The 25,280-nt window shown below is 36.9% G+C and overlaps 1 protein-coding gene across 4 annotated transcripts in view; it reads left to right on the top strand.

Moving 5' to 3' along the window:
* Positions 1–25,280, top strand: part of ENOX1 (ecto-NOX disulfide-thiol exchanger 1) — a 730,917-nt gene that overhangs the window by 85,157 nt on the left and 620,480 nt on the right. The gene's annotated exons all lie outside the window — the stretch shown is intronic.

Here is a 25,280-nt window from a genome sequence, read left to right as displayed (position 1 = left end):
CTATTTGGTTTCTTCATAAAAGCAGAATTTTAAAAATAAAACAGAACCCTATAATTTCATTAATGTGCACAGCTATGATTTAATTAAAAAATAAATAAAACACTTCTTGTATAATATCAGTCAGAAAAATCTTAGCTTAGCCTTTCCTGTCATAGTCAAATGCTCTGGAGTTACAACTTGATAGACCAAGGAGGTGAGACAGGCATCCATGTCATGATGGCTTAATTCCAGAAGTATGAGAGAACCTTGGCTTTGTTGTGCCAAACAGCAGAGTAGTCTGTGGAGGCAGCAGCGCCCTCTCTCCCCACTTATTCTAGTGGGTGTGTGCTCCTATGATGAGAATAATAGAGTCAGGTAGTTTTTGTTTGGTAGCTATCTCATATATGCAAGATGAAGCAGGGTACATGCTAAAATAATAGCATGTTTCTTGCACTGGTTTCGAAAGAAGCTGTGTAAGAGAGAGAACTAAGAAGGGAAGGACAGAGAAGGGAAGACAGACAAAGTGCCTTCTTTTGAGGAAGGGTGAATTAGATAAATGTGAATTGGAAAAATATCCAAATTCTTTAATTTTTTAGTTGAATTTTCTTTAAAACCTATTACAAGGATTATAGTACAAAGGCAAAATTAAATGATTTTTGTTTAATCTATATTTCAGCATTTGGTGTTTCTTGAGATTCTGTTATTGTGCTAGTCAGGGAAGATATACATGTACAAATGAATAAAATGGTCCTTGTGCTAGGCACAGGTAAATACATGATTTCATCAATGTGGTACGATTGTGCTGCCAAGGAGAGAGGGATGTGTAGATGCTGTGGGAATTCCCTCTCCTGTCCTTTCTCTGTGTGTTGGAGGTATTGATGAAACAGATGTCAAAAGGTGGACACAAGAAGTGAGGCATCAGACACATAAAGGGTAGAGCAGGTAGAGGAGGTAGAGGACAGACCAGGCCTGCTTGGACTCAATATTCTGGGTCCTGGGGAGCACAGATATGCCACTCCTATTTGTGCAGAAGCATGCGTTTCCTTTCATGCATGGAAAGTCCTTTGTATACATTTGATTTATTTAACTGAAACGAACTGGTGGAGAGGCAAAGTAGGTACTTCCATTCGGGCAGTAGCAAAAAGAACATGAAAAATGGATTTCTAGAATCTTTTCCTAATGTTCACAACATTATTTAAAAGACCTAATGTGATGTCATGTGTGATTTATGCTATGTAGGTGTTTTTCTACTGTGTTTGAAGCAGATAGGTATTAGAGTGTAATATATTATGCAGTTTCAAATATAAAAACTGTTCTAGTGATGTGAAAAGATAAGGTGTTGTACTGCTGATCAGATAGCCCTAATTAACTGTTTTCAGCGGAAAAGTGTATATTTGGACATTTTTATCCTAATGAAACATTCTGAACAGTCTACAGTCTAATTTCTTTTTTTCCCTACTTGTAGCCTAAAGGTTTGATCCAGTTCTTTCTTTGGTTACTTGTTCGGGTGTGTATGGTCAGTTATTTGTATAGAGGCTGAAAATACCACCATAATTTGAAGTGGAGAAGTGGAGTAACACCTGGAAACAAGGAGACTTGGGTCCCCTTTATCTTAGGTTGTATGATACCAACTCAGTTTTTTTTTTGAGACAGAGTCTTACGTTGTCACTCTTCATAGAGTACCATGGTGTCATAGCTCACAGCAACCTCAAACTCTTCAGCTCAAGCCATTCTCCTGCCTCAGCTTCCCGAGTAGCAGGGCCTACAGATACCTGCCACAATGCCCAGCTATTGTTAGAGACGGGATCTCGCTCTGGCTTAGGCTGGTCTAGAACCTGTGACTGTGAGCTCAAGTAATCCACCCACCTCAGCCTTCCAGAGTGGTAGGATTATAGGCGTGAGCCACTAATTACAAGTGAACTGCCTGGCCCCCAGCTCACTTCTAATTTTTAGTATTTCCAGTCCCTTTCACTGACTTTATTTTTTTTGCAAAAGTACGTTAAAAGTGCATTTGTACTCAGTAGAGTGCTCTGTTAACTACTCAAAATGAATATAAGAAGATTTAAGAGTTTGAAGTGCTTTTAGGAATAGCAGATAGTCACTGTCTTCCAGTTTTTAATTTTCAGTTGAGAGTTACGGTGATATCATTTCCAAACAATCCTAACAGGTAGAATACAGAGTACTTTCAGGCTTCTCAGTAATTTTTTGAGAATGGAAACATTAAGTAAGCATCACGGGATTGCTTTGATAGTTATTGGTTTCAGTCAATTTCTGGGATTAAGTGGTAGGGAAGAGACCAGCTTCCCACCAAGAGGTAACATGTTGTACTTAAAAGTGTTGGAATATGGCTTTGCTGGGATATTTAAGTACAAAAAGCTATGCAGTGTATCCTGAGTTGGGGCAAAGGTGCTATCTTCAAGACCCAGGCCCACTCACTCTGCCAAGGTGTGGGAGCTCAGGTCTGCCTACAGGGATCTTCTGTTTAGAGAATAGAGCTGTGGGAGATAGACATGCTCACATGTAAGGTGCCCCAAATCATCTCTAATGATTTGAACTAATTCCCCACATATGAGATGCCCTAAATCATCTCTAATGATTTGAACTAATTTATTGGCACACATAGAGCTCTGCATGTTTCTTAAGGTAGAAAAGCAGTTTAGGGAAGGCTTAAAAAACTGTGTTGATGCTCTAGGACCTCAGTCTTCAACTTCTGGGCCAGGCTGTGGACTGATGCCTGTCCGATGGTCTTAGGAACCTGGCTGTCCAGCAGGAAATGAGCAGCAGGCACGCTTCCTCTGTTTGTACAGCTGCTCCCCATGGCTCGCATTACTGCTTGAACTCTACCTCCTGTCAGATCCCCCACTACGCAAACATTTTCTAGCATGAACCTGGTCCCTAGAGCCAAAACGGTTGGGAACTGCTGCTCTAAGAAAACACAAGTTCAAAGGTAAGATTATTATTAAAAAGTTCATCATGATGACAGCAGAGCCTTAAACCCAGTGTTGGCCCTTCTGAGGGTAAGGTTGTATGTGGTTGAGCAAGTCACAGGCCCATAACACCAGCCCTGCCTAGTGGGGAAACAGGTTAGTCTAATACAAGGCAAATAAATGCTGAGTTATAATTCAGACAGGTCTAAGGAATTGGGTGGCTGGGAAGAGTGGGTAAAGTTTCACAGACAAGGTGATATTTTAGGAGATACTGAGGAAGGAAGGGAGGCATTGAAAGGGCTTCTGTATGAGGGAAAAATTATGCTAAGGCATAGAGTGATGGAAATACAGAAACTGGTGGGTTCAGGGAGCAGCTATAGACGAGGGCTGCCTAAGCAAAGAGAAGTATGTTTTCAGAACATTAATTCTGTGTGGCATGAAAATATTGAATAAGATCGTTGCTTCCTTATTCTCATTTATGTTGCATAAGGCCTATGTATCTGCCAACACAGTCCTGAGAGAAACATCAGACTTATGTATGTGATTTTTCAATAATAGTGTAATTTGTATTAATGTTAGACAATCCCCCCGCCAAATGGAACACTATTAATTCTCTGTCTTGCTTTTAGAATGATTCCAGTTAGAGATACAAATCCGGAATTTTTTTCAAATACATCTTCTTGAAGAGAAGATTAGGTGAACATGTTATAGATTCTTTTCTATGTGAAAATTCCAGAAAATTTAAAAATGTTGCCCTTGTGTTTCAGAAATAGGATGTGAGTCTCATACCTTCCCTAGCAGAACTGGTCAAGAGACTCATTCATTTGGACAGGCTAGAGGTTGAGAAAGAGACTTGGTTCATGAGGTGGCAAGCTCCATGGCCAAGGATGTGGCAGGCCCTTTCAGGATTTTGGCCTGTCTTTCCAAGGTTCTGGTGACTCCACTGCATATTCTGAGGCTTTTCGTACTTGGTAAGCTGCATCGGGACTCTCTGGAAGTTGCCCCTTTACATTTCTTTTATTTAGGTGGGGGCTTAATAAGCTGTCTTGTGTTTAAGTGCCTTAAGACTTGCTGCATTTCTAGTTTCTACCCTTTACATTCATGATCTTATCCTTATTGTCCAGCTTCCAAGCCACTGCATTGTGACTACTAGGACAGGGAAGATTCAGGGGGAGCCTGAATGGCCAGGCATTGCATTGAACAGCACCTCCCACCTTCCAGGCAGAAGAGCAGGCTCAGAGCAAGATAGAGACACAGAATCAAAGACCACACCTCACTTTGAACGTGTGAGTGCTGGTGCATGTCATATGTGAGTTATGTGAATGAGTGTATATAGAGTGCTATGACTCAATGGCAAGTTTAAGAACACAGTGATCTTTGCTGAATGACATTTGACTTTTAATAGGCAGTTATGTATAGAGACTTAGGAACCTTTATGGAAACCAGTACCTGGAAGGGTGACTATCTCCAGGCCTTCAGAGCATGATAGCCAGTGGGGATTTAAATGCTAATTGTCTTATATCTAGATCTGCTTGGAATTAGGTCCTGAGCTTCTGGGGATATATAATTGCCTCCCTAAGGAGAGCTAGAGAAGAGTATTGGTAGGAAAAAGAAATCATGGGATGATGATAATTTTTTCCTATGTAGGGAATATTTTTTGGTTAATTCATCATGTCTATTGTATAATCTTAACATAGTCTTAAAGTTTCCCCATAGAGGTCTTGTGCATTCTTATTTAATTTTAAGATACTTTATTTCATCATGAATGTTATCTTTAAAAATATATATATATACATACATATATATATACACATGTACATACACATACATATGTATATGTACACATATTTATACACATACATATATATACTTTTTCTTTTTGGTTATAATTTTTGTGGAGCAGTGTGGTAGGTGTCTACAAGTCGATCTTGGACTCAGTCACCTTGCTCAAGTTTATAATGATTTTTTATTTTTTAATCTATTTAGGTATTTGAGTCTTATCTATTGGTTCAGGGTTTTTTATGTTGTTGGTCACATTTTCTATTTGTTGATTGTGTTAATTTTTCTGTGTTGATAGTCACATTTTATGTTAGTTTTTTCTGTCCTCCAGAAATTATTATTCCTCTGATTTCATTTTCTTGTCTCATAGTGTTAGCCTGAAGTAGTAACACCAAATAGTGTTATGTGTCTAAAGAGTTTCAATTAATTATATTGCTTGCTGTAGATTTTTGTGTATAACTTTTACCTTGTCAAGGAAGTTACCTTCATTCTTGAGAATTTTTAACATGAACGATTATTAAATTCTTCAGATGTTATTTCTGTATTTGTAGAGATAACCAGGTGATTTTGTTTTCATGTACTTAGTGGGAATGGATTGCTTTAATAGGTTTTCTGATGTCAAACCATCCTTGAATCATTAGGGTATTTATTTTCCAGATGAAGGCTTTTTCTGGATATCAGAATCTGATATTAATGTCACTGTTACCTTTGTCATAGTTTTCTCCCCTCAACTTTCCCTTCCTGTGTTAATACCCTGTCATGTGTGATTGACTGATGTTGACATTAGGATATTTGCATCTGTGTGGATAAGTGAAATTTTTTTACATTGCCTTTAATGCATTGTTGAGGTAATGAACCAGTGTTCTCATCCTTGTAAATTTTAACAACTTTTGTGTAGTATTAGGTAGGAATAATCTGATTTTGGGAAGTAGAACTCACTGGCAAAGTTATCTGGACCAGATTTTTTTTCGAAATAGAGTCTTACTTTATTGCCCTTAGTAGAGTGCTATGATGTCACAGCTCACAGCAACTTCCAATTCCTGGGCTTAGGCGATTCTCTTGCCTCAGCCTCCCGAGTAGCTGGGACTCCGAGCGCCCATCACAATGCCTGGCTATTTTTTGTTGCAGTTTGGCCAGGGCTAGGTTCAAACCCACCACCCTTGGTATATGGGGCCAGCGCCCTACCCACTGAGCCACAGGTGCTGCCCTGGATCAGTTTTTTAGAAAGATTTTTATATTATTATATACACAATCATTTCCATTTCTAATTTTTGTATATTGTTTCATTCGAGATTTCTATTTTATCTCAAACAATTTTGACACTTAATATTTTCAATAATGTTTGTCAGTTATTCTTGTGTCATTTAAAACTTTGTAGTTACTTACATTTTTCCTCTTTCTTTGTTAATCTGAAATGTCTTTTTATCTTGCCCAGATTTGCTTGAAATATCCCCAATTAGCATATAGGTTTTGTTAATCAAAATCAGCTGTAGGTTTTGTTAATCTTCTGCTTTCTTCCTTCACCACCCTTCCCTTTTTCCTCCTCTTTCCTTTATACTTTTCATATTGTTTTCTGCCTTCATTATTCTTATTTCCTTTGTGTGTGTCTGATTTGTTAGCTGCTCTTGGCAGATTTTTGTGTTGATTGTTTAACTTCTTTGTTCTCAGTCTCTTACTTCCTTAAAAACGTATTAAAAATAATTTCTTGTAAGATTTAATGGTAGTTATTTTGACATAGGTTTTATGTTTCCTTTGTTTTTCATAATTTATGTGTTAATTTATTTCTGATTTTATTATATTTTAATGATCATAGAACATTTTCTGTATGATTTTGATCCTTTGGAATTTATTGTATCTTCTTTTGTGCTATTACTTCATCAATTTTGTAGTTTTAATTTGCACACCCACAAGGACTGATGATACCAAACTGAAGATTTTTCAGGTGTTAATTGGGCATTTCTGTCTACTTTTGCGAAGGTTCTATTTAATTCTGTGGCCTGTTTTTTATTGTGTTGTTTGTCTCCTTATTATTGAATTGTAGAATTATAAAATTTTTTTTGGATGCTGGCCTTTTGTTAGATATATGTATTTTGAATATTTTCTTTCTTTTTTCCCCTTAATTTTGTATCCTTGCATTAAAAACTGTGATTCTTATAGACAAGATATTATTTGTTCTTTAAAGCCAGTCTGGGAAACTATGGCTTGCCTCCTCATTTTCTTGATTATGTTCTTTATTTCAAAAGCAGAAGTTGTAATTTTGATGAGTGGAATACACATTTTTTTTGCCTAATGCTTACTGAATTTTGTGTATAGGAAGATCTTTGCTATCTTGAGGTCATAAAGGTATTTTCATGTAGCAGTTTTCCATTTTCGGCTTTTATTTTTAGATTTATGAATCATCTTGGGTTACTGTTTCTCTATGTTGTGAGGCTTATTTATTCATTATGGATCTACAGTTGTTCTATCACCATTTGTTGAAAAGATTTTACTTTCTCTATTGAATTACCTTGGTGTTTTTGTTGAAAAATTAATTGATTCTGTATGTCCACACATATTTTTATTTATTCCATTTTATTGATTTATCTGTTCTTATAACAGTATCATTTTTTTATGATTACAATAGCATTTTTGTAAACTTCAGAATCAAATCCTGAAAGCTCTTCAACTTTGTTCTAATTAAAGATTGTTTTGATAATTGTAGATTCTTTGTGTTTCCACATAAGTTTTAGAATCACCTGTGGAACTTAAGAAACTATGTTAAGATTTATAAAGAGAAAATGAAATTTCATGAATAAATAAGGCAGTAATGACAAGAAGATCAAGAAAGAGTAACTTGGTGTAAAATTGTTAAAATACACTATAAAGTTATATGAATGAAAAAAAGCATTATATTAGTATAAGAACAATGAGAGCAAGTTTATCAATGTAATGAAGTGGAAAGTTCAGAGGCAGGCCCTTTTATATTGAAATCTTATTGAATAAAGTTATCACAAACATGATGGAAAGAAAAAACTATGAGAATATGATGCCCAGGATTAAATTTAAGGATCTAAATAGATAAAATATGTGGTAGAACAGAATCTTGACCTTCAAAGATGCCAATATTTTCTAATCCCTACAGGATGTGTGATCATCCTGAATCATTGAGGTATGTCCAATCATAAGGAACCATAAAACATGAAAAAGGGACTCAGAGGGCTGTGCCTGGGGCTTAGTGAGTAGGGTGCTGGCCCCATATACCTAAGGGTGTCAGGTTCGAACCCCGCCCCGGCCAAACTGCAACAAAAAGATAGCCCGTGTTGTGGGGGGGCGCCTATAGTCCCAGCTACTTGGGAGGCTGAGGCAAGAAAATCGCCTAAGCCCAGGAGTTGCTGTGAGCTGTGATGCCACAGCACTCTACTGAGGGCGATAAAGTGAGACACTATCTCCTAAAAAAAAAAAGAAAGAAAGAAAAAGGGATGCAGAAAATCAGTGTCAAAGAGATGGTTGGCCACACTTTGGCTTTGAAGAAGCCAAGGCTCCAAGAATGTAGAAGTCTTCTGGAACCTGGGAAAAACAAGGGAATGTGTTCATCATCTTCCCAGAAGACTTGGCCCTGTCAATACCAGAGAGTTATGTTCTAGCCTTCTGACCTCCAGTACTATGAGACAATAAATTTCATGTTTTTTTTTTTTTTTTAAGTCACTGAGATTGTGATGATTTTACTACACTAATAACAGGAAACTAATAGACTGCCACTTCCTGAGATGGGGAAAGCTCCTTGAGTAGCAACAGGAACTTTGATTTTTATGATTACTATACATCCAAGTGTAGATACCAAAGAGAAAGTTTGATACATGTATCTGAATCTGAAAGGAATGTCAAGATTAAGAATACAAATATATAAGACTAGGTGAGCACATAGGTTGTCAATATAGATAAGAAGAGAGGATGGTACAGGGCAGATCCTGGGGATGTTACAACATCAAGAGATAAGGAGTGAAAGAGGAGCAAGAAAAAAAGACGGATGAAATTACCCGGAGAAAAAAGAGAAAATCATTTCAGGTGGAAAGAAGTGTTAAAAAGGATTGAATGTTACTGAGAGGTCTCAGGGAACTTAGAATGAACTTAGAATGTGGAGAATGTTTGTGATTAATAAGACTTATTTTAGGGTATTTTGGGAGCTAGATTTAATTCGGAATGAAGAGTGAATGAGCATAGCAGTCTCTTGAAGATTTTTTTTTTTTTTTTTGGTAAATGAGTAACAGAGAATATAATTGAGAAAAACAAGACAGTAACTAGAAAATAATATGGGGTTCAAGTCTTGTGGGATTATATTTGTATTTTAAAAGGTCATGCTAGCCGTATTGTGGACAATAGACTTTAGGGAGAAGTTATCAAAAATATTGTCATGAAAATGTAAAGAATTGGGGAGAATAGTATTGGTCTTGTGAAAATTGATGGTGAAATTCAGTAAAGTGGAGGTGGCATTAAAATTGGAGAGAAATGGGCAGTTAGACAGAAAAAGGCTTTCATACGTAATAAAATTTTTGGAATGACAGAAATATGACTGTTTCTAGCTTGGGCAATGGGATATATGATGACACCATTTATTTAGGAAGGAAGTTAGTAAAGCGAAGGTATGGGTGTAATATGACAAATTCATTTTTGGGCATGGGAAAGGGAAGATATTATCAATTCAAAATCAAAGCTATCTTCTCAGTCACTTAACTGTAATGTGGTTTTCCACTTACAAATGTTAATGTTTGCATCCTATCAGAAATTCTGTGTTGGCCCAAGTCTGAGGAAGTGAATCTTTTTTGTTGGACATACAGAAAGTATAAATACATAAGAATAGAAGAATAAAAAAGAAAAATTAGAAAATAAAGTCATTAAATATATCAAAAAGAATACAAAATTTGCAGGAAAAAAATAGAATTACCTGTCTGTTTCTTTTCTTTTCTTCCTCTCCTCTCCTCTCCTCTCCTCTCCTCTCCTCTCCTCTCCTCTCCTCTCCTCTCCTCTCCTCTCCTCTCCTCTCCTCCCCTCCCCTCCCCTCCCCTCCCCTCCCCTCCCCTCCCCTCCCCTCCCCTCTCTCCTTTCACAGACTCTCCCTGTGTCACCCTTGGTAGAGTGCCATGGCGTCACAACTTATAGCAACTGCTAGCTCTTAGGCTTAAGCAATTCTCTTGCCTTAGCCTCCCAAGTAGCTGAGACTATAGGCACCCACCACAATGCCTCGCTATTTTTTTGATGCAGTTGCTATTATTATTTAGCAGGCCCAGGCCAGGTTTGAACCCTCCAGCCTCAGCATATGGTGCCCTGACCACTGAGCTATGGGCACTGAGCCCACCTGTCAGTTTCTAAGAAAAATCCTGCTGAGAGTTCGTTGATGTACTCTCTTTCTGTTTTTTTGGACATAACATCTAAAATGATAAATTTTCCTCTCAGGACTGCAATTGCTGTATCCCACAGGTTTTGGTAGCTTTTGTCTTCATTGTTATGCTCATGGAAGTTAATGATTTCCTCTTATCTCTGCCTGCAACTCAATTGTCATTCAGCATAAGGTTGTTTAATTTCCATGCCTTTGTGTGGGGTTGAACGTTTTTGTTGGAGTTGAGTTCCACCTTTAATGCCTTGTGGTCTGAGAAGATACAAGGTAAGAATCTTTTGATTCTGTTAAAGTTTTTCTTATGTCCTAGGATATGATCAATTATGGAGAATGTTCCATGGGCCGATGAGAAGAACGTATATTCCTTAGCTTTGGGATAGAGTGTCCTATATACCTCTATCAAGTTGTTCTAGAGCATAACTTAAATGATACACATTTAAGTCCCTTGTATCCTTGTTTAGTTTCTGTTAGAGGATCTATCTAGCTCTGTAAGAGGAGTGTTAAAGTCCCCTGATATTATGGTGTTATGAGGTATGATGTTGCTCAGACTAATTAAGGTCTATTTCTGGAATCTGGAATCATTTAAGTTGGGTGCATAAATATTTAGAATTGAAATGTCTTCTTGTATTTTTCCCTTGACCAATATGAAGTGTTCATCATTGTCTTTTTTTACTTTAGTTGCTTTAAATCCACTTGTATCTGAAAAAGATTGCAACCTCTGTTTTCTTCTGAATTCCCTTTGCCTGAAAAATAAACAATCTAAGCCTAAACCCAGCAGAAGAAATCTCCAAAATTAAGTTAATTAAATTCCAAAGAATCATTCAAAAAATTAATGAAACAAGGAGTTGGTTTAAAAAAAACAACAACTAGATAAACCTTTGGCCAGACAAACTGAAATAGAAAAGCTAAATCTCTAGTAACCTCAGTCAGAAATGATAAAGGGGAAATAACAAAGAGATGCTACAGAGATAAAAGAAATTATCTCTGAATACTACAAGTAACTCTATGCCCCCAAATTTGACAATGTGAAGGAAGTGGATTAATATTTGGAATCACACCTTCTCCTTAGACTTAGGAAGACATAGACCTCCCAAACAGACCAATTTCAAGCACTGAGATCAAAGAAATAATAAAAGAAATCTCCCAACAAAAAAATGCCCTGGTCCGGATGGCTTCACGTCAGAATTCTATCAAATCTTCAAAGAAGAGCTTATTCCCATGCTTCATAAATTATTCCAAAACATTGAGGAGGAAGAAATCTTCCCTAATATGTGCTATGAAACAAACATTGCCCTGATACCAAAACCAGGAAAAATCCCAACTCAAGAGGAGAATTTCAGACCAATTTCACTAGTGAATATAGGTTCAAAAATTCTCAATAAAATGCTAGCCAATAGACTACAGCTTCTGAACATAAAAGTCATACATCATGATCAGGTAGGTTTCATTCCAGGGATGCAAGACTGGTTTAACATAGCAAGTCCCTAAATGTAATTCACCGTATCAACAGAAGCAAAAACAAAGACCATAAGATCCTTTCAATAGATGCAGAAAAAGCACTTGATAAAATCCATCATCCTTTTCTAATTAGAACACTGAAGAATATAGGCATAGGTGGGACATTTCTTAAACTGACTGAAGCCATCTATGACAAACCCACAGCTCATATTTTACTGAATGAAGCAAAACTGAAAGCTTTTCCACTTAGAACTGGAACTAGACAAGGTTGTCCTCTGTTGCCCCTACTATTCAGCATAGTGCTCGAAATTCTAGCCAGTACAGTCAGGCAAGAGAAGGAAATAAAGGGCATCCAAATGGGAGCGGAGGAAGTCAAATTCTCCTCCTTTTCTGATGATATGATCTTATATTTAGAGAACCCCCAAGACTCAAGCACAAGACTCCTGAAAGTGATCAAAAAATACAGAATGTTTTGGGATATAAAATCAATGTCCACAAGTCAGTAGCCTTTGTATACACCAATAGCAGTTGATCTATTTGTCCTAATTAAGGACACAGTTTCTTTCAAAGTAGCTTCAAAGAAAATGAAATACCTGCGAATATACCTAACAAAAAAGGTGAAGGACCTCTGTAAAGAAAATTATGAAACCCTAAGAAAAGAAATAGCAGAAGATAAAAATAAATGGAAGAACATAACATGCTTATGGCTGGGAAGAATCAACATTGTTAAAATGTTTATACGACCTAAAGCAATCTGCAGATTCAGTGCCATTCCTATTAAAATACCAACATTGTACTTTTAAGAATTGGACAAAATAATTCTTCGTCTTGTATAGAAACATAAAAAATCCCATATGGCTAAGACAGTTCTTGGTAATAAAAACAAAGCTGGGGGCATCAGCCTACCAGACATTAGTATATATTACAAGGCCATAGTGATCAAAACAGCATGGTATTGGCACAAAAATAGAGACATAGACATCTGGAATTGAATAGAAAACCAGGAAATGAAAGTAGCACCTTACAACCACCTAATCTTCAATAAACCAAACAAGAACATTCACTGGGAGGGTGAAGAGGTGGGGTGAGGGTGGAAGCAAGATGGCTGATTGGAGCCAGTTTACCACAGAGGCTCCTGTCCAGAAGGAGAGTTAAAGAACAGAAGTATAGCAGGTAAGCTGATGGTTTGGAGCTGAGCCAAGAGAGAAGGTTGAAGAACACACATCACCCCTGCTCAGGTGATCTGCGACCCCAAGGATACAAACAATAGGTACAGAATCCATTCCTATGGCATTCTCCTGCCAGACATAAAACTGTACAAAATTGTACATATTCTCTGCCTGCAATTCTTAACTCCCACTCTACTCTCACCCTGAGGTCTGGAAGCCTGTCCCCCATGGAGTCCAGATTCCTGGGCATTTTCTTGAGAGATGTAGACAGGGTGTGGTCCATTGCAGGTCTGTGCTGATTCTGTGGCATGGGGGTAAGGAGAAAGCAGTGGACTGAAGGAACCGTACAGGAAAGGGAGAGGTGGCGACCCCTGGCACAGAGCAGCAGTGGCAGCAGTGGGAACAATAGGGCTCATTCCCCCTGGGGACATTTTAGAAGGACACTCCCTGTCTCTCTGGGCAACCAGAGAAAGCTGGGCATCTTCTCTGGTGGCAGACACTGGTAGAATAGATCTGGGACGGTAATGAGGCCCTGTGAGCAAAGGGTATGGCTGAGGTAGTACCGGCCTGGGCGGAATGCTGTGGGTCAGAGAATTGAAGATATGTGTGCAGAGATGGCATATTCGCATGGCGGGGCTGAGCTCAAGGACTGGTTTATTTAGACTAAGAAACACCTGGCCCTCAGGGGATCATAGCTGAGACAAAGACAGGCGGGCCGAGGCTGGAACTCTGAGCCGAGAGTGAAATTTAACCCCACCTTCCCCAACACAGACTGCAGAGGAAACAGAAACACCAGTTCCAGGCAGTGGCACAGACCAGGGCTGAGTCACAGTTTCTGTGAACTCAAACAGCATCTGGTTCTCAGGGGAATATAGCCAGGACAGAATCACAAATTCTGCACAAACATAAGTGCCAGTAACATCAATCAGGGGTGGGGCTGGAACTGAGTGAGCCGTCCCCAGCATCCATTAACCACTTGAGGTTGTCAGGCCTCAGAGTCCCCTGCCAGATGGTGGCAGAGAGCAGAGGCCTGGCCGAGGAGACATAAGATCTCTCTTGTGATTCAGGTGGACTAAAACCCCTGGAGCATCTGCTCATTGGAGGTAACTGAGTCATAGCCCTGAGGGGTTACCAGTGACTGGGTGTGACAGATGCAAGGTGGGGAGGGGGGCATCAACTTTCCCAGACTAATTCATTTGCTGGGGTGGTTCTTCTGACTCCATGGAGCACCAGAACAAGTCATACTTGAGCTGCTAGCAGACCCCCTGCTATCTAGTGGCTAGAGACCTTTTGAACACCCTCACTTGAGACTTGGTACTGACTGTGAAAATTGATTTGGATCTCGCAGCCTGGAACAATCACCTGAGGTCTATCCAAAGTGGTACCCTGGGTGTGTGGTTGTAGGAAGGTTTGATTTTCTTCTTCCAGTTGTTTGCCCATGGGGTAACTTAATTGCTGGTATTTCTCCACAGCTGAGACTTCAACAAGAGTAAATAATTCACTAGGTTAGGACAGAGACCAGCTGAAAACAAGGCAGAACCACTTAGCCCCACCACACCAAGTTTAAGTCCCCAGTGTCTCAGGCCATAGCACTGTACAGGTAGGGGAAAAGGTACAGACACCAGTCATAGCTCTTGGGCAAAGGGCTGGTTAATCACTACTCCAGGAGCCCACCAACCCAACTTCACTGTATCTGCTCATCTAGCCAAAAGGTGTAAAATAATCATGGGGCGGAATCAGCGGAAAAACTCCAGTAACATGAATAACCAGAGTAGATCAACTCCCTCGGGGAAAGATACGGCAGACACCAGTGAAGATCTCATTCATAGAAAAATGTCTGAGAGGTCAGAAATCGAATTCAGAGTTTGGATTGCAAAGAAGATTAATAGAATGGAGGTAAAGTTGGAATTAGAAATTCAAGGAGCAATTCAAAAGTTGTCTAAGGAATTCAGTGAATTCAAAGACAAAATCACCAAAGATTCTGACACATTGAGACAAGAATTTGCAGCCCTCAAAGTTCTGAGAAATACAGTAGAATCCCTCAACAGAATGGAGCAAGCAGAAGAAAGGATTTCTGACATTGAAGACAAAGCTTCCACAGTGGCTAAAGGATTAAAAATGTCCACTGGAATTTTGAAAAACTCGATACCCAAAATTCTACCAGGCTTATCAATATTCCCCATTAATGGGAATGGCTTAACCTGTCCTCTAACAAGGCACAGGTTGGCTGGCTGGATACAAAAACTCAGACCAGATATCTGCTGCATATAAGAATCTCATCTTACCTTATAAGAAATATAGACTCAGGGTGAAAGGAGTCATCCATATTTCAGACAAATGGAAATCAGAAAAAAGCAGGTGTTGCAATTCTATTTGCAGATACAATAGGCTTTAAAACAACAAAAGTCAGGAAGGATAAGAATGGACACTTTATATTTGTGAAGGGTAATACTCAATATGATGAGATTTCAATTATTAATATTTATGCACCCAACCAGAATGTGCCTTAATTTACAAGAGAAACTCTAACAACCATGAGCAACTTGATTTCCTCCAGCTCCATAATAGTTGGAGATATTAACACTCATTTGGCAGGGTTGGAAGATCCTCCAATAAGAAGCTGAGCAAAGAAATATTAGATTTAAACTTAACCATTCAACATTTGGATTTAACAGACATCTACAGAACATTTCATCCCAACAAAACTAAATACACATTCTTCTTATCGGCCCATGGAACATACTCCAAAATTGATCACATCTTAGGTCACAAGTCTAACCTCAGCAAATTTTAAAGAATAGGAATTATTCCTTTCATCTTCTTGGACCATCATGGAATAAAAGTTGAACTTGGTAACAACAGGAATCTGCATACTCATACAAAAACATGGAAGTTAAATAACCTTATGCTGAATGATAGCTGGGTCATAGACGAGATTAAGAAGGAAATTACCAAATTTTTGGAACAAGAGGATGATGAAGACATGAATTTGGGATACCACAAGGGCAGTCCTAAAAGGGACTTAAAGGGACATCTCAACTGGAAAGGAGGGAAATTCCAATCCCAAACCCAGCAGAAGAAAAGAAATAACCAAAATTAGAGCAGAATTAAATGAAATTGAAATCAAAAGAATTATACAACAGATCAATACATCAAAATTGTTTTTTTTAAAAGGTCAATAAAATAGATAAACCTTTTGCTAACCTAACCATGAAAAAAAAGAGTAAAATCTCTAATTTCATCAGTCATAAGTTGTAATGATGAAATAACAACAGACTCCTCAGAAATTCAAAAAATCCTTAATGAATATTACAAGAAACTTTATTCTCAGAAATACAAAAATTTGAAGGAAATTGACCAATACTTGGAAGCACACCACCTTCCAAGACTTAGCCAGAATCAAATGGAAATGTTGAACCAGGACTATATCAAGCTCTGAAATAGCATCAAATATACAAAGTCTCCATAAAAAGAAAAGCCTAGGACCAGATGATTTCTCATCAGAATTCTACCAAACATTTAAAGAGGATCTAGTACCTATATTACTCAACCTTTTCCAAAATATAGAAAAAGAAGGAATACTACCCAACACATTCTATGAAGCAAGATCAATATCACCTTGATCTCCAGGAAAAGACCCACAAGAACAGAAAATTATAGACCAATATCACTAATGAATATTGATGAGAAAGTATTCAACAAGGTCCTAGGAAACAGAATCCAGCAACACATCAAGCAAATTATATAACATGACCAATGACCAATGGGTTTTATCCCAGGGTCTCAAAGCTGGTTCAATATATATAAATCTATAAATATAATTCAGCACATAAGCAAATTAAAAACAAAGACCGTATAATTCTCTCAATTGATGCAGAAAATGCTTTTGTTAATATCCAGCATCCCTTCATGACCCCAGCGCTTAACAAAATTGGTATAGAAGGGACATTTCTTAAACTGATGGAGGCAATATACAGCAAACCCACAGCCAATATCATATTGAATGGAGTTAAATTGAAATCATTTCCACTGAGATCAGGAACCAGGCAAGGTTGCCCATTGTCTCCACTGCTCTTTATCATTGTAATGGAAATTTTAGCCATCGCAATCAGGGAAGAAAAGGCGATCAAGGTTATCCATATAGTGTCAGAAGAGATAAAACGTTCACTCTTCACAGATGATATGATTGTATATCTGGAAAACACCAGGGATTCTACTACAAAACTCTTAGAAATGATGAAGGAACACAGCAGTGTCTCAGGTTACAAAATCAACTCATAAATTGGTAGTCTTTATGTATACCAACATTAGTCATGCTGAAAAAACAGTTAAGGACACTACTCCGTTCACAGTAGTGCCGAAGAAGATGAAATATTATACCTAACAAAGGATGTGAAAGATCTCTATAAAGAGAACTATGAAACTCTAACAAAAGAAATAGCTGAAGATGTTAACAAATGGAAAAACATACCATGCTCATGGCTAGGAAGATTCAATGTTGTTAAAATGTCCATATTACCCAAAGCAATATACAATTTCAGTGTAATCCCTATTAAAGCTCCACTGTCATACTTTAAGGATCTCAAAAAAATAATAGTTCGTTTTATATGGAATCAGAAAACAACTTGAATAGCTTAAGATATTACTCAGAAATAAAAACAAAGCAGGAGGAATCATGCTACCAGACCTCAGACTATGCTATAAACGATAGTGATCAAAATAGCATGGTAGTGGCACAAAAACAGAAAGGTATATGTATGGAACAGAATAGAGAACCACGAGATGAACCCAGCTACTTTCCGTTATTTGATCTTTGAGAAGCCAATTAAAAATATTAAGTGGGGAAAATGTTCCCTATTTAACAGATGGTGCTTGGTGAACTGGCTGGCAACCTGTAGAAGACTGAAATTGGCCCCACACCTCTCACCAGTAACTAAGATAAATTAAAGATTTAAACTTAAGACATGAAACTATAAAAATACTAGAAGAAAGTGCAGGGAAAACCCTTGAAGAAATCAGCCCCGTAGAATAGTTTATGAGGAGGACCCACCCACCCCGGTCAATTGAAGCAACATCAAAAATACACTACTGGTACCTGATCAAACTAAAAAGCTCCTGCACAGCTAAGAACACAGTAAGTAAAGCAAGCAGACAGCCCTCAGAATGGGAGAAGATTTTTGCATGTTATGTCCCTGATAAAGATTTAATCACCAGAATCCACAGAGAACTCAAATGTATTAGCAAGAAAATAATATGTGATCCCATGTCGGGCTGGGTAAGTGACTTGAAGAGAAACTTCTCTGAAGAAGACAGGCACACGGCCTACAGACATATGAAAAAATGCTCGTCGTCCTTAATCATCAGAGAAATGCAAATCAAAACTACTTTGAGATATCATCTAACTCCAGTAAGATTAGCCCATATCACAAAATCCCAAGACCAGAGATGTTGGCGTGGATGTGGAGAAAAGGGAACACTTCTACACTGCTGGTGGGAATGCAAACTAATACGTTCCTTTTGGAAAGATGTTTGGAGAACACTTAGAAATCTAAAAATAGAACTACCATTTGATCATACAATTTCTCTACTAGGTATATATCCAGAATACCAAAAATAACATTATAACAAAGATAATATGTACCAGAATGTTTATTGTATCCCAATTTATTATTGCTAAATCATGGAAGAAGCCCAAGTGCCCATCTACCCACAAATGGATTAATAAATTGTGGTATATGTACACTATGGAATACTATGCAGCCTTAAAGAAATATGGAGACTTTACCTCTTTCATGTTTACATGGATAGAGCTGGAATATATTCTTTATCTCAAGAATTGAAGAAAAAGTATCCAAAGTACTTAGTCTTACTATGAAACCAATTTATAACTTTCTTATGATTGCTATACCCCAATTATTGCTCAAGAAGATGGGGAAAGGGGAGAGAGTGGGGAGGGGGGAAGGATGGGTGGAGGGAGAGTAATTGGTGGGACCATACTTACGGTGCATTTTCCAAGGGTACATGTGAAATTTACTAGGTGTAAAATATAAATGTCTTAATACAATTACTAAGAAATGCTGTGAAGGCTATGTTAACTAGTTTGATGAAAACATTTCAAATTGTATATAAAACCAGCACATTGTACTCCATGATTGCATTAATGTACACAGCTACGATTTAATAAAAAACAAACAAAAAAATTCACTGGGGGAAAGAATCCCTGCTCAATAAATGTTGTTGTTTGGATATCCACATGGAAAAGACTGAAACTGGACCCACACCTTTTTCCACTCACAAAAATTGATTCAAGGTGGATAAAAGACCTCAATTTAAGGCATGAAATGATAAACATCCTCAAAGAAAGCATGGGAAAAACACTTGAAGATATCAGCCTGGGGAATCATTTTATGAAGAAGACTTGCATGGCAATTGCAAGAACAACAACAAAAATAAACAAATGGGACTTAATTAAACTGAAAAGGTGTATAGCTAAGGAGATAACCAAAGCAAATAGTCAATGTACAGTGGAAGTACATTTGCATATTTTGAATCAGTTATAACCGTGATATGTAGGATCCATAGAGATTTCAAATTACTCAACATGAAAAAGGCCAACAATCTCTTAAATCACTGGGCAAAAGAGATGAATAGAAAGAACACAGACGAATGGCTAACAAACGTGAAAAAATGCTCATCATCCCTAATTATAGAGAAATGCAAATTAAAGTCACCCTGAGATACAGTCGTAACAGCAGCAAGAATGGCCTACATTACAGAATCTCAAAACTGAGATGCTGGCATAGATGTGGAGAGAAGGGAACACTTTTACACTGCTGGTGGGACTGCAAACTAATACAACCTTTTTGGAAGGAAGTATAGAGAACCCTCAAAGAACTCAAACTAGACCTCCCATTTGACTGTGCAGTTCCATTACTGGGCATCTATCCAGAAAGATGAAAAGTCCTTTTAGTGTAAGGACTCTTGCGCTAAACTCTTTATCACAACTCAATTTATAATTTCCAAAATGTGGAAACAGTCTAAATGCCCACCAACCCAGGAATGGATTAACAAGCAGTAGTAGGTGTACAGCATGGAATTACTATTCAGCCCTTAAAAATGATGGAAATTTTACATCTTTTGTATTAAGCTGGATGGAAGTGGAACACATTATTCTTAGTAAAGCATCACGAGAATGGAGGAGCAAGAATCACATATGCTCAGTTCTGATATGAGGACAATCATGTGTGGGGGAAGGGGAGAACAGAAAGAGGGAAGGAGAGGGGGGTGGGGGTTACAGTGTGTCACACACCTGTTGGGGGTGGGACGTGATTATAAGAGGGAGTTTAACCTAACAAATGCAGTCAATATAACCTGGTTCTTTGTACCCTCAATGAATCCTCAACAATAAACAAACAAAAAATACTGCTGAGATTTTCTTTGGGATGGCATTGAATCTATAAACCAAATTTGTGGCAGTTGACAGCTTAATATTTTTGAGACTTCCAATTTATGAACTTGAAACAACTCATTTATGTAGGTCTTTATTTTTTCTCTCTAATATTTTGTGGTTTTCAGTGTATGCCGAAGACTTGCATATTTGTCACTGTACTTTTTCTAAATATTTTATGTTTCATGATGCTGTTGTCTGTGGTATTGTTTTATTTCATTTTTAATTCATTGCTAGTATATAGAAATACAGTTGATTTTTATATATTGAATTTCTGTCATCTGACTTTCCTAAATGAATTTTTCACTTCCAGTAATCGTGTGTGGAGGTGTACTTTCCTTAGAATTTTCTCTGCAATCAACCATGTTGTCTGGAACAAAAGCAACCCCAAATATAGTTTAATTCCTTATATTCCTGTCTTTATGCCTTTTATTTCTCTTTCTTGCCTGTTGCATCATCTGCAAGTGCTAGTTCAGTGTGGTGGGAGTGGATATTTTCCTGACTTGAGGGAAAAAAATGTTCACTATTTTGACATTTAATTATGATATTAGAGTGAGATTTTTCTTAGATATGTTTATCAAATTCCCTTCTAACCTTACATTTTGGGGATAAATAGCATATAGCATGATCTGTTATACTTATTTTTGGAACTTGATTTGCTAATATTTTGTTAATGGATTTTTACATCTTTATGAGTGATATTGGTTTGTAATTTTCCTTTCTTAAAATGCTGCGGTCATGTTTTGGTATCAGAATTAAATAATAATGAAGGATGTTGTGATACCCTCACTCTACCTCTTTTATTCTGGTTTATTTTTGAGAACTAGAATTGGTTTCTCTGATATTCAACACTGTTTGTCTTTTTTCTATTTAATTGTATTGTACTATCCTTTATTGCTTCCTTTCTTCTAGTTAGTTTGTATTAACTTACTGTTTTTATAGCTTCCTGACATGGTAGCATAGATCATTGGTTTTAAACCTTTGTTTTTAATATAAGTATTTTAAAGCTGCAAAATTTCTTCTAAGCATTGCTTTAGTTAATTTCACAAAATTTTATATGTTATGCTTCTATTATTGTTCAGTTCTAAGTATCTTCTAAATTCTCTTATGATTTCTTCTTTGGACATGTGGATTATTGAGAAGGGTATTGCTTACTTTCAAATTTTGAAAAGTAATTTCTAGACCTCTTATTATTGATTTCCCTGGTTTGTAGATACAGTATATATTCTGTACAATTAAAAAAGAATTTATTGAGAGCTGTTTTATTTTTTACAATATTAGGTCTGTTCTACTGCATATTCGTCAATATAATTGACAAGAATGTGTATTATATGAATTCTGTTTTGTTGAGTTTAGATTCTAAATATTTTTAAAGTTAAATTTCATCGATAGTGTTTTTCAAATCTTACATCTGTAGTATTGCTTTTTTATCACTTCTTGAGAGAGGGATGTTAAAAATCTCTCAAGTATGTGTGAATGTTTCTATTTCTGACCTTATTTCTGCTAGTTCTTTGCTCCATATATATTAAAATTTTTAGGTAAATGCATATTTATGGTTATACTTTACTAATAAAATGGCCATCTGTTCATAGTAATACCTCTTTATCATTGTGAAATACTACTCATTTTCTCTGGTTTGTATACTGTGGCTTGAAGTCTACTTTGGTATTTATATAGCATACCAGATTTCTTATGTATGGATTATGTGATATAAATTTTTCTCATTCTTTTTTTCAATCTGTCTATGTCTTTACATCTATAATGCATCGTTTTTGTAGAGCATGGTTTTGGATGCTTTCTTATCTAGTTTAATAATCTCTGCTTTGTGATTATTAGTGATTAGTGATTAGTTAGTGATTCCATTTTGGCAAACATGAGGAGAAAACCAAAGAAGATCCCCCATATGGAAATTAAATAAGTTCTTTAACTCCTGGCACATTGCTTGTTTATTATTACATTATTATATTATATTGCTGGCATATTTTTCTGTAAATAATTGGAATGGTTTTATATATATATCTATTTGTGTTTACATATGCAGTTTTGCTATTTGATTCTATTTGTCTCCTATTTTATGTTTCTTTGCTGTTCCATTCCAGTATTTTTAGGTTAATTAAATATTTTTAGTATTTCATTTTATATCCACTATTGTCTTTTACTTATACCCTTTGTATTAGTTTTTAATGGTTGCTCTAGAGATTATAATATGTGGCTTTATCTAGTTAACTTGCTTGAGTGAGGGTTACAAATCTGCATATCATATGGAACAACCACATGATACTATTTTATTTTCATCCCTCCTTGCTTTTATACTGTTGATATCTTATATATATTTTTACATATATCATAGACCTATAATATATTACTATAGTTTTTGCATTAGTTAATTGACTTTTAAAAATAGAGATAAAGAGGCATCATAATATTTATACATATATTAAATGTGCCAAAAGTCTCTTTTTTTGGTTACCATAATCCCCCTGTTGAGAAAAGAACAATATCCTTGGTGTCGTTTATCATCTCTGTCATTTTGGTATTTTAGAATTTTAGTACTTTGTTACCTAGGACTTTTTTTTTCAGGAAGGGATGTGACAGCCTGCTCTAGTTTACCATTTTGCCATAGTTGCATAAAGTTGTTTTTTTAAAAGGAAATATATTCCAGTAGATACTGGGTCACTTGTTTAATGAAAAACTGAGAAGCTAATAAAGAAATAGCTTGGGTGGCACCTGTGGTTCAAAGGAGTAGGGCGCCGGCCCCATATGCTTGAGGTAGAGGGTTCAAACCCAGTCCTGGCCAAAAACTGCAAAAAAAAAAAAAAAGCAAAACCAAAACAAATGAAATAGCTTATAAAGGAAGGCTGCTAGAGAAATGGCAAACATAGTGTACTTTTAATAGTTAGTGATTCCATTTTGGCAAACATGAGGAGAAAACCAAAGAAGATCCCCCATATGGAAATTAAATAAGTTCTTTAACTCCTGGCACATTGCTTGTTTATTATTACATTATTATATTATATTGCTGGCATATTTTTCTGTAAATTTGCTAGCCACTGAGTAAAAATCTGTTAAGAAACATTAGTGAAATATTCTATAGAACTAAGTTAGGAATCGGGTCATTACTGGGACATCTGACAATACAGAGGAAGATAGATGAGTGGCATTCTCAGAGAACCCTAAAAGAGATAGCTAAGAATACTGTCTGAAACTGCCTGGATTTATGTTCTTGAAAAGCAGTGTCCACTGGGTGGTGGTGGGGAATAGCAACATTTCTGGTTATCTGTAAATGATGGTAATAAGCTTAAGTGAATGGAATAGGAGGGGAAAAGCTAGGGTGTTGGATGGAATTCTTATTCCATGTTCCTTGTGTTTCTACAGAGGAGAGAGGATGTGCACCCTATACCTGAGGAAGGAGAGATGTGGAGAGAACTCTACCTACTTTTCTATGCCTCCCTACTCCTTCCTCTCCAAGGTTTGAAGTGACCTATCTTAGTCCATTCCTGCTGTTATCACAAATTACGTAGACTGGCAATCTATAAATAACAAGAATTCATTGCTTTCATTTCTGGAGGCTGAGAAATCTAAGATCAAGGCACCTGCAGATTGTGTATCTGAGAGCTTGTACCTCCTAGATAGTACCTTTTGTGTCGCCACATGCCCCAAATGGTAAGGGGGCACCCTCAGACTTCTTTTATAAGAGAACTAATTCCATTTGTGAGAGCTCTGCTCTTGAGACTTAATCACCTCCTAAAGGGCCTATCTATAGACTCTCAAGTTTCAGTGTATGAACTGGGAGGAATATTCTAATCTAGTGTTCCCTGAGAGGTGAGTAAGAGAGTGGGGACTCAGCATACCCTGGACTTCCAAATCTCCCTGGAAATAATTTGCAACCTATAACATGGGTAAGTTTAATCCTGCGGTAGAGTGTTAGCCGGTGCTTTTGGATGCATATACAAAGCTATGGTCTCCAATGAGACTGAACAATAAAACACTGATATCTTTGTTTTCTAACTGTCTGCTTCATTTGCCTTCTTATTTGGTTTGGAATTTGAGAGAAATGTTACTTATACATTTAAATCCCAACAATATATTTCTGTATCCACTAATTTATATATGATAAAAATGATAGCAATTTTTCAGAGCACTAAAAAGGGTAAAAATGAACTACTGATACATGCAGCAACTTGAGTGGATTCAAAGAGCAGTATGCTGAGTGGAAAAAACCAATCTCAAGAGATTTCACAGTGTGTGATTCTGTTTGTATGACATTCTTGAAATGCCAGAGTGATAGAGATGGAGAAAATACTATTGGTGGCCAGGGGATAGTGATGGGGTAGAGGGAGTAACATAAAGGAGTTCTCTGGTAGAGATACAATTCTGTGTTTTGATTGTACTGGTGGTTAGGGGAATCTGTGCAGGGAATAAAACTATTCAGGACTATACACACTTGCAAATGAATGCATGCAAAGAGTTGGTAAGATTTGAATAAGGGTTGTAGTCTGTATAAGAATATTATGTACTTTGTATAAGAATATTTCCTGGGAAGCCAGGAAACTACTTTCATAATCCTGAAAGACAAAATTCCAAATTCCATCATCCTAAACAATCAAAATCTCTAAGGTCTACAATCCCCCAAAATCATAATCCCAATGAGCTCAAACTCTCAAAAATATAATTCTGGAAAATTTAAAAATTTTCAAAAGGGACTTATTTACATTTTCAAAAATGGGATTTATATGAAAAACATAAAAAAATGAACACTTCATAGGCTACTATACACAGTAAAATAGGCATTAATTACATTTTGCATAAACACTCAGGTATGCTAATTACATAGCAAAGATGTAAAGTTATGAGCAGACATGTCATATTTGTAAAGCATAGATCAAAAGGAAATTGTGTAAACACACATCACTATCATTGGTAATTGTATACATCTTGTATACATCCAGTTTTATAACTTTGTTTTTTTTTTTGGTACCTGCCACCTCTGGCATATGGGGCCAGCGCCCTACTCCTTTGAGCCAAAGGCGCTGCCCTATAACTTTGGTTTTTTGAAATACCATGATGACAAGACTGATTAAAAACAGTGATGGATCACCACGACATATGCAATTGTCCACATTGTGGAAATCTTAAGAAATCTTATCTGT

Source organism: Nycticebus coucang, chromosome 15, assembly GCF_027406575.1.
Source record: "Nycticebus coucang isolate mNycCou1 chromosome 15, mNycCou1.pri, whole genome shotgun sequence".
NCBI lineage: Eukaryota > Metazoa > Chordata > Mammalia > Primates > Lorisidae > Nycticebus > Nycticebus coucang.
The sequence above is the reverse complement of the archived record's forward strand: the minus strand, read 5'-3'. Positions and strand labels throughout refer to the sequence as shown.